Raw genomic sequence first — 17,010 nt, 5'->3', positions numbered from 1 at the left:
AGAATGTTTTATGACTTCCGGATATTGACAAATTGTATTTTTTTCTGTTCTAGCAAAAAGATGTCATATAGCAAAAAATTTGAACGCGTTTTTAGAGGATATGAATGGTCATAAAAAGCTAAAGCTGTTTTGCCTGATTGAGAAATAGAAGCAATGTTTTACATAGGTTTTCTGAAGAGATCAAATTTATTAAGAAAATAAGAATGACTTTGGTTCAAATTGCAAGATGTGCTTTATTTTGTCAGTGCATGTATGATTCTCCATGAGATCCTAAGAAACATCGACAATATGTCAAGATGAAACCTTATTCATATTCTAACTTAGGGAACAGTCAAATATATCAAAATAAGTTTTTTTTTGTATATTTAGCTTTTCAGTTAACACGTTTTTGAAGTTTGTTAATGTTTAATGAACTGAAAGCGACATTCCTGATAGGGGACCCATGTAATAAACACTCCAATATGCGAAGATGAGTTGTCATTCCTATCTATGGCTTTTTTTGTATTATTTAATAATAAACGTCATTAATGTTTATCAGTAGTCTGTGCTGGGTGTGAACATCACACAATATAATGAATTATTATTACAAGGTAAACGAAAAAAATTCATTAACGATAACAATTATTCTATTTTTATTCAATTTTATATCTACTTAGCTGGTATGCTACTAAAACTAGATAAATTCTTCTCTGTGTAGTTTAAATTGAAGTTAAAATTATAGTCTTAATATAATCTTAATATACATACATTACGTGTCACGTTGTTTGTCCGCTATGGACTCCTAAACTACTTAAACGATTTCACTTAAATTTACACACCGTGTGCAAATTTAAGTGAAATTTTGTGTTGATCTAACTTAAAAGATACGATAGCTTACAACTTAATTTATACCCGCAATATTATTTTATTGCAAATTATTTGTTTATTATTTGACATTCACAATTCTAACAGATGGCGCTGTGTTGAAAGTACCAACGTTTCACTTAAGCTACAATTGAATGGCGTGACCATCAAATAAGCATGGTGGTCCCCTACCGTTGTTCTCCGGTGACTGGTGTTCTCCAACCTTTTCCCTTGAATAGTTACTGCTATGCAATATAGCAAAAACCTTAGCCACAGCAACGTTTGGTCGAGTCTGCTAGAATACATATATTTTAAAACAAATTAACCCTACTAGCTACTAGGAACGAATTTGACGGCCCTGAACTTCGCATAAAAGTGAAAGGTGGACGGCGTTAAGCAGTACGTAATTTAAAACAATTGCTTTTTTTCCCTTCAATTCACTCAAGCGAATCATGATAGAATTTAAAAATAGCAACTAATGATATGGCAATTTGAATGTAATCAATGCTGATTCATTAATGCATCAATAATTATGTCTATAAGTTTGTTAGGTATGTTTTAGCATATATATAGATAACTAGTAAAGTTTAAAATTTAAAGAATAATATTTTTATATTTATAATATTTATGTTCACTATAATTGTAATTTTTTAGAATAGCTGGCTTGTAACATATACCTACTGTAGATATAGCAATACAATACATTATGTGGTGAACTTTAATAAATGAATAAAACGTCTATTATATCTATCTTAATCAAAAAGATTCACAAAATACATACAGTCACATAAGAAACTAAATTCACAGACGCGCTAGCCCACGTTTTATGGCAGAAATGGAAATGGGTAAATATTTCAAGGTGTACACTACACAAGAAGGATCGCCGAAGCCGATGGAGGCTCTAAGAAAAAAACACGTGGGATGACCACAAAAGCGATGGGCTGAACACAAAAAGGTTTCTGATTAGAAATCGAGAGCGGAAGCAAAGAACAGACTGTAGAACATGAGACATTGGAAAAAAACAATAACTAATTTAGACTAATAATAGCAAAACGAACGCCCATTTGATTTGTAATTACTATTGTACTTAAAGTGGTTTTATTTTTTATTATATTTACTATCGTTTTTGGATTTTACACAATTAATCGAAATAATATTCGTCCTGAATATGCAAATTGGATAATAAATTAGGGAAAAAGAGGTTTCTTGTAGAGAAATGCAGGTCATATATAGCTCAAGTCATTGGTCAACACGCGATAGAGAACTTAATAGTTGATGTAATTACAGTATTTAGATAACAACTAGTATGTCTAGTTGATTCAGCTGTTTAGTGTTTATAGACTATAAGATATTTAACCTAAACTGTTTGCCTAGCTAACATAATATATATAACAAAAAAAAATTACTAAAGATATAGGCAAAGACGGAATACATAATGTATGGAAAAGGTTCAAATATTTACCAAAGAAAAAATCTATAAAAATTATTAAAAACGTAATACCCAATTTACATGGTTCTAAGTATGTTGGTGGCATTCTGTTTTTTGTTTTGTGATCCTATAGCTAACATACATTTTATAACCAAATATATAGCCAAAAGAAATACATTACATTATTAAGCATACAAAAAGGTTCTATTATTTACGAAAGGAAAAAATCTATTAAAAAATTTAAATCGTAATTCACAGTAGAATATATTATTTCATATTTCAAGGATCATTTATTCATCATAAGTACTGATGACTGATGTAAAAATCAATAATACATATTTATGATTAACAATAGCAAAAACCGGTTTAGTATTCCATTTAAACCATTCTGATTGAAGTACGTAATTTTTGGATTTAAAATTATTCGTATCTATTTTTATTTCACGGACAAGTAATTGCAACACCAATGTCATTAGGAAGGAATGTCAAAGGATGTATTATGAATTTAAATTAGGGTAGAATTATATCACGCATTGGTCACGGATCTGTGTTACAAGGATACAATATCCTGAATAATTGTAACGTAATCTTACGTAATATGTGACTAAATGTTTAATGAAAGAAATAGAGCAGATTTTACTCAAAATAATTCTTGTGTGACGCAAATACTGACCGTTTGTTGTCTAATTTTTGTGTTGAACTTATCGAAAGTGTCTGTTCGTAGACGTATTTGTATATTGCTTGAACCAGATCCGGACAGACTTGGGGCGAGATAAAGCCAAGACGCCCTCTACCCCATGTAGGGAATTTATTTATTTATTAAAGCTTTATTAATAAATCCATACAAAAATTGGTTAGTGAACATTTCATAATATAAGTATTACTTGTGTTGTTAAAGTTGTATAAATTTAATTAAGTTTTTTTAGCGGTCTAGTATTGTAGCTTTTGGGTAAAAGCCTCCTCCATTTCCTCTTTCTTTTCTTCTCAGATATTTCTCAATGCATTGTTCAGATCTAATTGTCTTGTTTTGATGGTCTTACGTTGAAAGTGCATAATATTTATTAATGTCCTGTTCTTCGTTTTTCATATGTAATGGAGGATGGTGCAAGCTATTTTTGCATTTAGGGAATCCGTTCTTTATAATAAAATTCTCTTCTTGGATAGTCGTACGTACGTCTACGTATTTCGGCATGACTCTGAGGTTTCAAAAACTAACACAGACAAAACTACACACAACTAAAACAAACTAACAAATACACATACGCACACACACCGATTCACATACTTATACATCCACGCACACTTAATTTCTTTTTCTAGTTACAAATAATAGATCAATTTTGTCACAACCATATATCTGTCGTGAATAAAGTTTTTATTAATAATAGAAGACATTCGTATAGGCCGGTCACGCTATATTAATTTAAATAAGAACTATATTCATACATCAGAAGAAATTACGGACTAATCAGCCCTTAAGAGCTTGGCCACAGTTTCTGGCGGTGTGGAGCGCGGCGCGGCGAGAGGGTCTGTGAGAGGCGCGGTTTGCGGTGGTATGCCACAGCTCGACCAGCTGCGACCGCGGCGGCATCAGCGGTGGACGTATTTAGAGTATATTAGTTAGTTTTATTTCGTCCTACAATTTTTTTATAACATGCCTATATTTATGATGTGGATGTTTTGATATCCATATTGCTGGTCTACTCAGTATTTCACTAATAAATTGTTCTGTATCCATTATTTTATATGAGCTCAATGCGCGATAAAAACAAAATTATTTGTTTTGGTCGCGCGATGCTAAATGCATCCACCTCTGCCGCTGCGCGCGCCGCTCTGAGCTGTGGCCGCCTCGATACTCCCGAGTGCATTTGTTTCACTTGCACGCCGCGCAGGCCGTCGCCGCCGCCGACGCGCGGGTAGCCACCGCGCCGCAGGTCGCACCGCAATGCGCGTCGCCGATAGCTGTGGCATACTTCATACAATTTGCTCAATTTGTTTTTACCGCTCACCGCCTTGCGCGCCGCAAACCGCACCGCAAACCGCGCCGCAGGTGACTGTGGCCAAGGGGTAACGTTCGTGTAGCTTGTTCTTGTTCACTACCGCATAAATCGGCCCACACTGTTCCGGATATTGACCCCAAGCAGCTGCCGCCGTTCACGGCTCAATGCCAAATACTTTTTATTCGCTGCATTAATAATCTAATTGTTAGCGTAGATAAAAACATTGACATTGATATACGTGCGTGCTTTTATGTTTGTTGCTACTGGGTTTTAACTACAACTTATTTCTGGTTTTTATGATAGCCACGAAGGTTGAAATGTAGTCATTATCAACTATAGTTTATATTAAAATCCAGACTGCATTTTTAACCTTGACATATACAAGGTGTACGGTCTAACCTAAAGTTTCCTTTATCAGTCTAACCACTGACTGGTGGTGGGTTCGATAGCAGGTAAATGAATCAATAAAGCTTTTTATAAATTAGACGATTATTTAAATGATGAATCCTTGAGATTGATTTGCTCCAGTTCAAACAATTTGTATGACTGAAAACTTGGCGATGAAAAAGCGTACCGGAGAGTTTCTTGCCAGTTCTCGCCCGCTGTACGCCCTTGATTCGCGAACTGGTAGTTAATGTAAATTCAGAATCAATAAACATCTTTTCTGTTGACGTTCATAAGTGTACTTGGTTATCTATATGAATAAACTCATTTTGATCTTGAGTTTAATTTATTCCAATTAGATAACACAGATTTATTTTAAATTAAACACTAATTTTAGCACGATAAAAAGGTGCGGCATTGTACTAATTTTAGCCACAGATTATATATTACTAACTAGTTAACTTTAAAGTTTACAAATGAGATTTCGTCTTTAAATGAATGAAAAGCTCATACAATAATTAATTACTTAATTTTCTGCACTACTAGTAAATAGTTGAAACTAAGAAAACGCTGTAACGGTCTTGTGTTCTATAATATTGTGGTACTGTGCTCGTGCGTCCGAGATACCGCACCTGAACTGATATTCAATACATTAGATTATCGTTTCTCAAGCGGGGGTTTGCGACCCTTGGGGGGTCGAGTTTGTTTTAAAAGGAGGTCGCAGTCTGTTGAAAAATAATAAATACAAAGTAGATATAAAAGATTCGTTACAGTGACGGGGTCGCAAGACTGTTTTACTTAACTTTTTGGCTTTTTCGTGGGTCGCGACATAGAAATGCTTGAGAAACCATACACTAGATTGTAAATGTCGCTAATAAACTACTTGAATCAGATAATTCTCTATAATAATTAAATGCAATTGAACGATGTATTAATCGCGTCTTGCAATCAGTCAGCGGTTTTTAGCGCGACCACCGCTGTGAAAACCGCTGTGTGAGTTTGAAAAGTGAGTTACAGAATCGCAAAGCAGATCTTAATGAAATAAGTGATTTTTTTTATAATAATACTCTCTCCTACCATTGTGCCCAGGGACTTTTTCTATCTCTTACATATTTACTAAAAAGATTAATAAATGAATTACTCATTCGTGTTACGCGTCGCGAGATACGCTACCAGCTAAATCGGAAATATTATTTACAATATTCAAGGGCGAGCCGGAGCTCAACTGCTTACCCGTTCTTTCATTTTTGTTTGCCTTTATATATTTAATAATTTTTTCGCAGAACCGTTCCAGGCACGGTCTGTGCTTTGTTAACGACCGACCGTCCGGCCTACAGTCATATGTGTTTGTTGCTCCAGTATAAATGAGTTTACTCGAATAGCGTTCAAGTTCAATTAGAGAATCACCCTACAGTTGCATAGCAGTCAATTCCCGTTATCCAATGAAATATGAGGTAAACACTTGTTACTGTTCTGCCCTGCGATTCTTTAACTCACTTTTCGAACTCACACAGCGGTTTTCGCATCGGCGGTCGCTCTCAAATCAATCGTAAAGCAGTCATTTTATGATTTGGCATTCTGAAAAGGTGGGAGCTTGTAGTTTATTGTTTATCGGAATGCCAAATCATAAAATGACTGCTTTACGATTGATTTGAGAGCGACCGCCGATGCGAAAACCGCTGTGTGAGTTCGAAAAGTGAGTTACAGAATCGCAGGGCAGGTCTGTTTCAATAATTATTTGTTACACATGATCTGTGTCCATAAATGATTTTAATTTAATATCTGTGTATCTTCACAGAGCATGTCTCCATGGAGGTTGTTCAATTGAAAGCGTGACTTCAGACTTGGGAAGTGTGATTCCCTTGTTGCGGTTGCGCTGTTATTTGCTTATAAATACTGGTTATGATTAATTTTTTTGTGAACCACACGATGTAAAATGTGTACGCAGTACATGTATGTATATTATTGTTAACACAGAACTGGTTTCATGTACTTGCAAAAGGAATACGTCCATTATAATCAAGGTTACATAGTCTAGTATACTTTTTGCCATAGACTAAAAAGTAAGATGTTTTTTTAGTCTGGAAACAACCGCATTCTTTAGCTACAGTGAAATAATGCTTTTTTCATATTATTTTCTTATAGTATATAAGTTTAAATTCAACTTTAGCTAGGAGGTCCTGGATTCAATTCGCGGCTAAACAATATTGTTTCAGCTTAATAGAACAGAGGTCTAATTACCTTTTTTCTTTAAGGATGATACCCCTGAGATAACGGAAATTATTTGTTTTGATCCCAGGTTCGAAATTTTACATAGAATAATTTGTATCTGGGATATGGCGGTATTTGAATACTTTCAAAAGCACATAAAGCTAGGTATATACTTGCAGCACTACAATTACTTTCCACTTCCTTATTTAATTCACATTTTCATTAAATAATTATTGAAGTGTCAAATGTCAAATCATGACAACAAGAATCACGAGAACAATTTAAATTAATATGTAAATAATGTTGGTTTATGTAATAATATGTTTAGATTGCCAATAAAATATACCAAGATTTTAATTATCATGCCTATGTATTTTAATGTATTTGTTTGCGTGGTGATTTTAGTTTTGATTAATATATTAATTATATAGCTTAATTGTAGTATGCTGTAGAAACTTGAATATTTAATGTAGTACATAGATAAAAGACATGACAAGACTGAGATTGAGAAATCTTTTACGGATATTATTCAATTTCAATTGTAATATAATTTTTACATTACTATCTAGCCTAACTTAAGACTAAAAAGTAATTTAAGTCTATAATTATTATATTAATTTATTTAAGTGAATTTTCAAAGAAATTTAATTGGTGATTTCCTCGCCCAGAGATGGCATCATTAAAGGTACACTGCCACAGGGATCAAACTTTTTAAATTTGTTTTTAATTTGCAACAAAGACGTACGTGATTTTTCGGGTATATTCTGCAGAAGTCTATAACATTACACCACTTAACATATACATTATTACTGAGTGCATATTTAATACAAAATTTCCTTTTACGTACGAAACGCGTACTTACTGACAATAAATACGCTGTTTATTATCATAATTACATTATCTTAATATGTCATATCTAAAAGATACGTATAAAATTGAAAGTTTATTGTGTAATATTTGGCAACTGTGATCATGTGATATATATATATATATCTAAAATTTGATAATTGCAACATATATATATGTTGATATATATGTTGCAATTATCAAATTTTAGTTAGACTGTTTCACTTAAGTTGTTTAGGATAATGTGGGCTTTTTGTAGGTTCAGCTAAATAAGGTTGTTATAAATAAATTACTATTTAATCAGCCTTGCTATTCTGTAACTCAAGCTCCCTTTGTACCTTTTCAGAATGCCAAATAATAAAATGACTGCTTCACGACTGATTTGAGAGCGACCGCCAATGCGAAAACCGCTGTGTGAGTTCGAAAAGTGAGAGAATCGCAGGGCTGTGGTGTAGTAAATAATAAGAAAAGTACGAAATGTATTATTGTCACTAGCTAAACCACAAACTAAAAATATTTTTATGTTATTTGATATTTTTAGTCTAGAATAAGAATTATGAATTTATTCATAGTACAAAGTTCAAGTTCTAGTTTTAAAATCTTAACACAAAAAGGCGCTAAATAGATGAGTTTTTATCGAGCTGTAAAAAACTGTATACAAAAATTAAAACTTCGTTACTTAAAAAAAACAACAGATAACAGTTGTTACAATAAAAATAATTTAACCAGTGGAAATGGGCGGGGCACATGTCAAAAGGAACAGAAAAGTGGAGCAAAAAAGTACTAAAGTGGTGGCCAAGGTACAGTAAACGAAAAAGCGGGAGACAACTAAGAAGGATAGACCGAATTAAGAAAATAGCAGGTGGTACATGCCAGAGAGGAATGGCAGGAATGGCAGAAAAGGGGTATACAGATACCTAAAAGGAGATTGAAATAGAAACGTGTTTAAATATATTATTTTTATATTAATATAAAGCGATATTTTCCATGTAACTTTATAAAAAGGGAAATATTAATTTAAAAAAAAAAACAATTAATAGTCTTTGTAAATACATTTAAAGTGAGCAGTGTTGGCCTAGTGGCTTCAGCGTGCGACTCTCATCCCTGAGGTGATAGGTTCGATCCCCGGCTGTGCACCAATGGACTTGCTTTCTAAGAGCACATTTAACATTTGCTCGAACGTTGAAGGTAAACATCGTGAGGAAATTGACATGTCTTAGACCCAAAAAGTCGACGGCGTGTGTCTGGCACTAGAGGCTGATCACCTATATGCCTATTAGATTTAAAAATGATCATGAAACAGATTCAGAAATCTGAGGCCAAGACCTAAAGAGGTTTTAGCGCCACTGATTTTTTATTTTTTTTATTTTAAATACATTTAAATAAAACGTCTCAATAATTAAACTGTAATTTACATTTTATGATGAGTCCTTTTTAGCTTCGCTGACTGCGTAGCTTCATGTTAATAATTATTAATTTATTTAACTATAATTTATGTACACAATTCAACTTAATTAAGTATTCGTACATAATACACCCAGTGTTATCTGTATGGCTTGAGATCGTGGGTTCGAATCACGGACGTCGACCAATTTTCTTTCTTAACAAGGGAAATTGAGGAAACTGTGATCACTTACTAGCCGAAGAACAAAATTATCACAAAACATATACAGGAATCTGTGGCTAAAGATTATAGCGCTTTTTAAGTGCTTCTGAGCTTTTTGAGCTTACAATAGACAAAACATCGGTTTTCTCTGTCTTTAATATTTCTGGTTTATGTCAGGAATACTACTAAGACGGGTCTGGGCGTTACTGCATACGATTTTTTGCATTTTCTGAGAAGATTTACTATGGTAATATATATATTTTTTTTTACCATAGGAAAGTAGAGATTTCAACGAACTGAAAGCCCCCAAACTTTTTGAAAAAAGCTGAAATTTTGACGTCAGAATTTTCGATTGAAAATTAGGGTGTTTTTTCGATATTAATTCAAAATAAGGTGAAAAAATAAATATTTTTATTCAAATAAATTACAGTATATTTGGGACATAATAAGGTAAGTTTTCACCAAATTTCGTTTAAAAAAATAAATTTTTGTAAAAGATAGAAATAAAAAACCAAAAAGTTGGTTTTTTGAATTTTTCACATAAATTTTGAGGTTATGTGAAAAATGTGTGAATACAAAAGTTGTAGATCTTTTTATGACCTACAACTTTGCCATTTAGTTGTCTTCGATAGGACTTTTAGTTTTGCCGGAAATCGAGATAAACCGTTTTTTACCCTTAAACCTCCCCCCCTATCCCTTCCCGACCTCAGATCGACCGTAATTTATTTTTCCTTTAATTTTGATCATATTCCCCTGCTTTTCTAATGGGTTTCATCCTACTGTAATTTTTTTTGGTTTCAAAAATTATCGGCACTGGTCTTTAAATGCGAATCCTTGAAATACGATACGTAGCAATTATGATTGGAATTTTGAATATAGACCCGGAGATAAGTTAATTAAAGGACATTTAAAAAAAATGCATTATATGTTTTTTTTTTAAATATGTTACTTAATCGGTATGTCTATTTTTGTAACGATTGTGTAATTACATTTACAGACAATAGTTGCTCTACAAGGAAGCTTATTTACATAAATAAGCAAGCAAGGGCATTTTAAGCACCTCACTTTATTATTTAATATATCTTTGTACCAATTTGATAGTTTTATACAAAAAACCACTAATGTTAGGTTAAAAACTTTTTTATCGCTAACCATAGGTAACAAAAGCTTATGTCACGTTTATTCTTATTATCCCTAAAATACATTTAAATTAAGAACATCAACTCATTATGGATAATAAACAAAAACTCACCACAGACTGCACAAAATCACAGAGTATAAACACAACTAAATCCCGCCAAAATGCACGCGCGGAATTAAAATGCACGACTCGATTTCGACTTCGTTTGAACTTCGAATTCGATTCGCAACCTCTATGGAGGTATTATGATGGCACGTGCGTTGCTGCAAAGTGCGCGGTCTCCACTGACAACGCTTGTGGTCAGCGGAACCTTGAAGGCTTCGATCCCCTACATTCCTCGATTAATTACCGCTCTAGTGTCGTCCTTTGTTGTTTAGGACTAGGTCTGACATGATTGTTGAAAGCAAGGATTTTCGATCAGATATTTGTCACGACGGAAGTGCGTAAGGAAATCATAGAAGTTATTAATAAATTAATTTTTACACGATCGAACTTAACAAAGATTAAGCGAACTTTATATTAAATTTAAAAATGAGTTAATTTCTTGCGTTTATTTATGTTATTTTTATATTTGAGGAAAAGAGTTCAACGCGTACTATGTATTTTTTATTTTAAATAATTGATAATAATTATCGATTGTGTTACTTAAACATTTAAGTAGTATTTATATAAACATCTGTTATTTCATTTATATAATTTTATTAAATAATTATTGAAATAGAATTCATACTAGATATTTAATTATAGATTATGCATTACATTTAAAATTATTCCATATTTACGGAAACATATTAGCAAAATATTAGCATATTATATTTATTCATAATATTTTAGTGAAAATTTGCATAGAACTTGATGCAGCCAATGCGCGGGAGTGCCAGGAACAGGTAGTTTTGTGACGTTTCCGTCTTTTGTTGATTAATGATTTGCTGTTATACAATTAATATATTACCTATTAACCCTCTAAGAATGTATTAAGTCCCGTAGCATCAGATATTTATAAACCATTCCCTGAAACCCGGCCAGGTACACATCGTAGATTTTTAATCAAACACATTCCATTCCCATATAAATACGATTTCCTTCTAAATAATTGAGAATATAAAGGATTACTATTTTCATATAAGAGATCTGCATCACGGGCCACTGTCTCCTTAATAAACATCTCTTTGTCCTAGCCCCAACAGACAGTCCCTAGTGGAGAGGCTGTTTCAGCGCAGAGGAATCAGTCACCCGTAGTCGTGCAATGCATGGCTGTGGCTTCCCACAGAAATCCTCGGAGCTGAGGTTGCTTCATGAAGCCTGCGAAGTGCCCAGGAAACTTCTGAGCTTCTGGAAGGTGCTAAGGAGCTTTATTAGCCAGGATATTTTTATGTAATAGGAGGCAAACGGGCAGGAGGCTCATCTGATGTAAAGTGATAACGCTACCCATGGACACTCACATTGCCAGAAGGCTTGCAAGTGCGTTGCTGGCCTTACAAACAATGCACCAAAGTGTCTAAGTGCGGAAATTGAGTCCACACTACATACAAACATAGGTCTAGGCTAAAACTGTTTCAAAGAGAAAACCTTTAATCTATGGTCTGACAAGGATTGCTATATGCGATATCTTATCTGTAGGTACCTAAACAATGAAAATAGCTGAAAGAATAAAGATTTTATAGAATTTGCTTTAACTTTTTTGGTTGAAAGAGGATATGGGATACAACTAGTCGACACCACCTGATGTACAAGGTACACGGTACAAGAGTAAATATATATAATATTATCTGAAAGCAGAATTCTGTCTGCCATGCCCCAATTCCAGTAAAAAGGTTTTAATTTCAATTACGAAATTATTCAATTAATTTACAAAAATTGTTGCATGATCTTAAAATTATCACTTTTATTGATATGACCGTGTTTAGGTTCGTTCAATGTGTGATTAATATGAAATATGTAGTAATTGATTGCTACGTCTTTATCGATTAATACTTGGCATAGCTTTAAACGTTATGATTTTATCGTTACATTGTAGCTTATAAAAGTGTATGCAATATTATCTACACAGCACAAAACGTCTTAAATCTTTTAATTACGCAACACATTTTATCAGTACGCAAGATTTGTAGACACCAAGTATGCGCAGCTTATTAAAGGAACTATATCAAAATTGCGCACAAAAACCGGATTGCTTTTGCGATTTACATGAAGGTTTATAATATGTGTACTGTAAATATATAATGCTTTCCGTCATTCGTGGATTTGCTCGAGTATGTGTCAACTGTTAAGTGTGTCTATACTAATGTAAGATAAGAATGTTGTTGCTAAAAAAAATCCAACTTACGAGTAATTATTTAATTTAACAAATATACAGAATTTACGATTTTTTTAACCTATACAATATAATTATTATTAATACAAGAAAATTAAAACAAATTTAATAAGTTTGATCCCTGTGGCAGTGTACCTTTAACGCTGGCACCATTTCCTCGCTGTATTACGATACTTATTCGTTGAGCGAGGAAACCACCAGCTCTATAGTTAGGCGCCAAGTTAAATCTTGAATTTGAACCTCCTGGCAATGTGAGTGTCCATGGGCGGCGGTATCACATCAAACTACCTAACATCAGGTGATTTCACCGTTTGCCTCCTGTTACATAAATAAAAAAAGGGTGCGTGTACTTATGTACGCGCGTAAGAAGTTATACTTCTTTGGCATTATTAAAAATAGTTTTTGATTGAATGCAAATAATTTATTACAATTAAATAATCAAAGACTGAAGAAGTCATTATAGTCAATAAAGTTCAGTTTACATTTGAAAAATTAAATAAATAAATATTTATTATTATTCTCTTACATTAAGTGTAACATAAATTCTATTATTATTCGAATGTTGTTTTTAAATTATGTCCAATGACGTAGCATCTTCCGTGGGCAACTTCATTCTCTTAATTTTGTGTCACGGTGCGCGCGCATCGAAAAATTCCACTCTCATCAATTTTTCATAACGTGCCTAAAGAAGTATAACTTCAAAAATAATATATTTTACAGGAATTCATTAGGCATAAGATGCGCTGATTTACTCACTTCACTGTGTTTATATTAGAATAGAAATATAGAATTGAAAACTTCGTTAGTGAACAGCCAGGCTCCCAACAGCCTCATAAATTCCGTCATAATTTTCTTCATTAATTAAAGTACTATACATTTTTCTACACAGGTGTATACTGTATGGTTCCAATTAGCAACTATAAATTTATACCTTTAATGAACATAATAAATATATCCGATAATAAAAACCATCCCATTATTTTAATTAAGATTCCCTTTTAATAAACCTGCAAGTCATCATAGCGCGTAGGATATAATCGATTAACCAATAATTATGTATATCCGTTTGTATAAACGGAAATGTTTGACAAGTGTTCAATGATTTGAAATTGATTTGAACTGATGTGTCAACTACGCTGTCCAAAATCTAAGTTAGAGTTAGAGGTAAGGTAGTAGTTGTAAGAAATTTACTGCAGTTTCTGCAAGTAAACGAGTATTTATTATTATTATGTATAATAAATAAATACTAAATATAATATACGAAATATTTTTAAAGAACAGGGGCCAAAAAATATTATACAATTAAATCATTTTTATAAAATTAACAGATAGCTTTTTGCTATCCATTAATCTTTTCTTAGTATATTTTTAATTAATAGTGTAATACCTCTTCTAAGATTAGTGTTTAATAAATAAAATGTGTTGGTTCATTAAATATGCATGATATGCATTGATCTTCATTACAATGTGTAAGATTTGGGAATCCTTTTAAGTTTGCACACCGTGTGTAGTGATCTAACTTAAAAGATAGGATAGCTTACATCTCACTTTATACCCGCAATATTATTTTATTGCAAAATATTTGTTTATTATTTCATAGTCACAATTCTAACAGATGGCGCTGTGTTTACCAACGTTTCACATAAGCTACAATTTAATGGCATAATCACCAAAAAAGCATGGTGGTCCCCATGACTGGTGTTCTCCTACCGTTTCCCATGAATCGTTTGTTACTATGTAATATAACAAAAACCTTAGCCACAGCAACGCTTCAGGAAGCTTCTGTGCTTCTGGAAGGAGTTAGGCTGGCTTAGTTAGCCAGGGCTCACGTACAACGGACCTAGTGAGCGTCTAAGTGCGGAAAACGAGTCCACAAACCAACCAACCAACCAACCACAGCAACGCTTGGCCGATCTGCTAGTTGTATATAAAATTTTACTACTCTAAGCGGCCTCCCTGGCCTCCTTCCAACTTTTTCTACCCTATTTTATGTTTTATCGTCGTCATCTTTCCAGCAACCATTTCGATCCCGTCGGCCGATCGCTCTATTGGTCTGCTCTTGTTTCGTGTAAAATGACTGCTTTACGACTGATTTGAGCGCGACCGCAGCTGCGAAAACCGCCGTGTGTGTTCGAAAAGTGAGTTACAGAATCGCAAGGCTGTATGCTACGTGCCATATCCACTTAAGTTTTAAGGCAAATTGCTCAGCATCAACTATTTTTGTTTCTGCGGATATATACTCTATTCTGTTTGTAAGGTACACTGCCATAGGGACCAAACGTTTTAAATTGGTTTTGATTTTATTTTTAATAATTTTTATTATTGCTTTGTAGCTTAAGTAAAATGTAAATACTGCATACTTGATTGTAAATATGAAATATGTTTTCTGTTTGTCGCGTAAAATCTAAGAATAATTCTTTCTATCGCATGTTGTTCCGTATTTTAGGGTAAAGGTTAAAAAGAATTAATTAAAGAGAACTCTAGAAAAATCTTTGAAAATCAACGATTGTTAGTAATTGTTCCAATTAATATATATGAATCATAAACTAAAGACCTAGACGTCACAAAGGGCAATATAATTTATTGTCTTGTAACCTTATGTTGAAATAATTACCGTTATCAATGAAACAAGGAAAACATTTTCGTAGTAACTGAAGTTTTAAGGAAATGTCCATTGTTTACGTAAAGTACTTCAATTACATTATTTAATGTGTTGTAAAATAAAATAAAAAATATTTTATAATATTTTCTACGTATCTGGTAATGTAAACAGCAGTTTTGGCCTAGTGGCTTCAGCGTGCGACTCTCATCCCTGAGGTCGTAGGTTCGATCCCCGGCTGTACACCAATGGACTTTCATTCTATGTGCGCATTTAACATTCGTTCGAACGTTGCGTTACAATCGTGAGGAAACCGGCTTGCCTTAGACACAAAAAGTCGACGGCGTGTGTCTGGCACAGGAGGCTGATCACCTACTTGCCTATTAGATTGGCAAATGATCATGAAACAGATAAATCTAAAGCCGAGACCTAAAAATGTTGTAGCGCCATTGATATTGATATGTATCGGTTAATATTTTATTTTCGTAATTGGCGGCTTGAAACTCTTCATCTAACGCTGAATCTCGGGAGTTCGCTCTGTCTCGGTCTAAATCTTACCCTAAAATCATGTATTTTGTATCTTGCATGCGATGATTTTAATATAAGGATAAAAATAATTTGATTCAAATACTGTCTACTATATTTCTTTACAATTTTATCGTTTGATTTTGAATTAGGACTATGAACGTATATGACGCAGCCAATAAGCTGTTAAATAAACAGCTTAGCCTCTTGACTAAACAGCGCCCTTTAACTAGCAGCCTGAAAGATATTCAGCCAGTTGATCAAACAGCTAGGCAAATGACTTGGATCGATGACGTATTACTCGCCTAGCCTGTTGACTGTTAATTTAAATTTAGTTCCACTTTCTGCCACTCTCAAACTCAAAACGAAACACTTTGAAAACTGTCAATATGGCGTCGGTTTAATAAAAAACAACAAGTACAATGGAAGAGTGTAGTGACAATAATAAGATGAATTTAGCTGTGACTGACTCAAGCAATTCAATTTTTAAAGAAGATGTTTCATCTTTTTTATTTTTTGCCAAATAATGACTCTATCGTACGAATGGCCTAAGCAATAAGCAGTCTGTTTATTAAATGTTGTTACAAACGCTACGGCTGAATATCTTTCAGGCCGCTATATGCCGACTCTTAGGAATCCTTCGACGCAATCATAGCGTGCATTAATAAAACGTTTATGTATAATTGTTGAAGATAATACAATCGCTATTAATTATAACTTAAATTATATGTTATGCAATCAGAGCATTTAACAGGGCAGCCAGTAAAGTAGAAAAAAAAATTGGTCATAAACTTATATTACACAAAAACACATTATTTCTAAATAAATAAAAAAATATATTGCTCAGCGCAAAACTTGAAGACGGCAGGACTATTTCGACAATTGTTTCTTTTTAATTCCTACCTTAGAGGATTTTTTTGAGGTCGCTGCGTCCTTACTACATTTTACATTATTTTATTTACAAAATCCTACCTGGTACATAAGAAAAATAAAATACAAGATTTAATGTGACAAGCACTTATAAGCAAACATAAATACGAAGAGAAAAAAAATACACAAATTATAAAAATTAAGGGAAAATTTATTTCAAAGTGTGAGCAACTAGCTCGTTT

The 17,010-nt window shown here is 33.3% G+C and overlaps 1 protein-coding gene across 1 annotated transcript in view; it reads right to left on the bottom strand.

Moving 5' to 3' along the window:
* Nucleotides 1-10,757, bottom strand: part of LOC125053558 (probable 4-methylmuconolactone transporter) — a 42,184-nt gene extending 31,427 nt beyond the window's left edge. The window contains exon 1 of the mRNA XM_047654955.1: nucleotides 10,572-10,757. The gene's annotated coding sequence lies outside the window, so the exon portion shown is untranslated. The remainder of the gene's footprint in view (nucleotides 1-10,571) is intronic.
* Nucleotides 10,758-17,010: the final 6,253 nt, after the last annotated feature.

The sequence above is a fragment of the Pieris napi genome, chromosome 11 (genome assembly GCF_905475465.1).
Source record: "Pieris napi chromosome 11, ilPieNapi1.2, whole genome shotgun sequence".
NCBI classification, from domain to species: domain Eukaryota; kingdom Metazoa; phylum Arthropoda; class Insecta; order Lepidoptera; family Pieridae; genus Pieris; species Pieris napi.
Note: the sequence above shows the minus strand (reverse complement) of the source record. Positions and strands in the feature narration are given on the sequence as shown.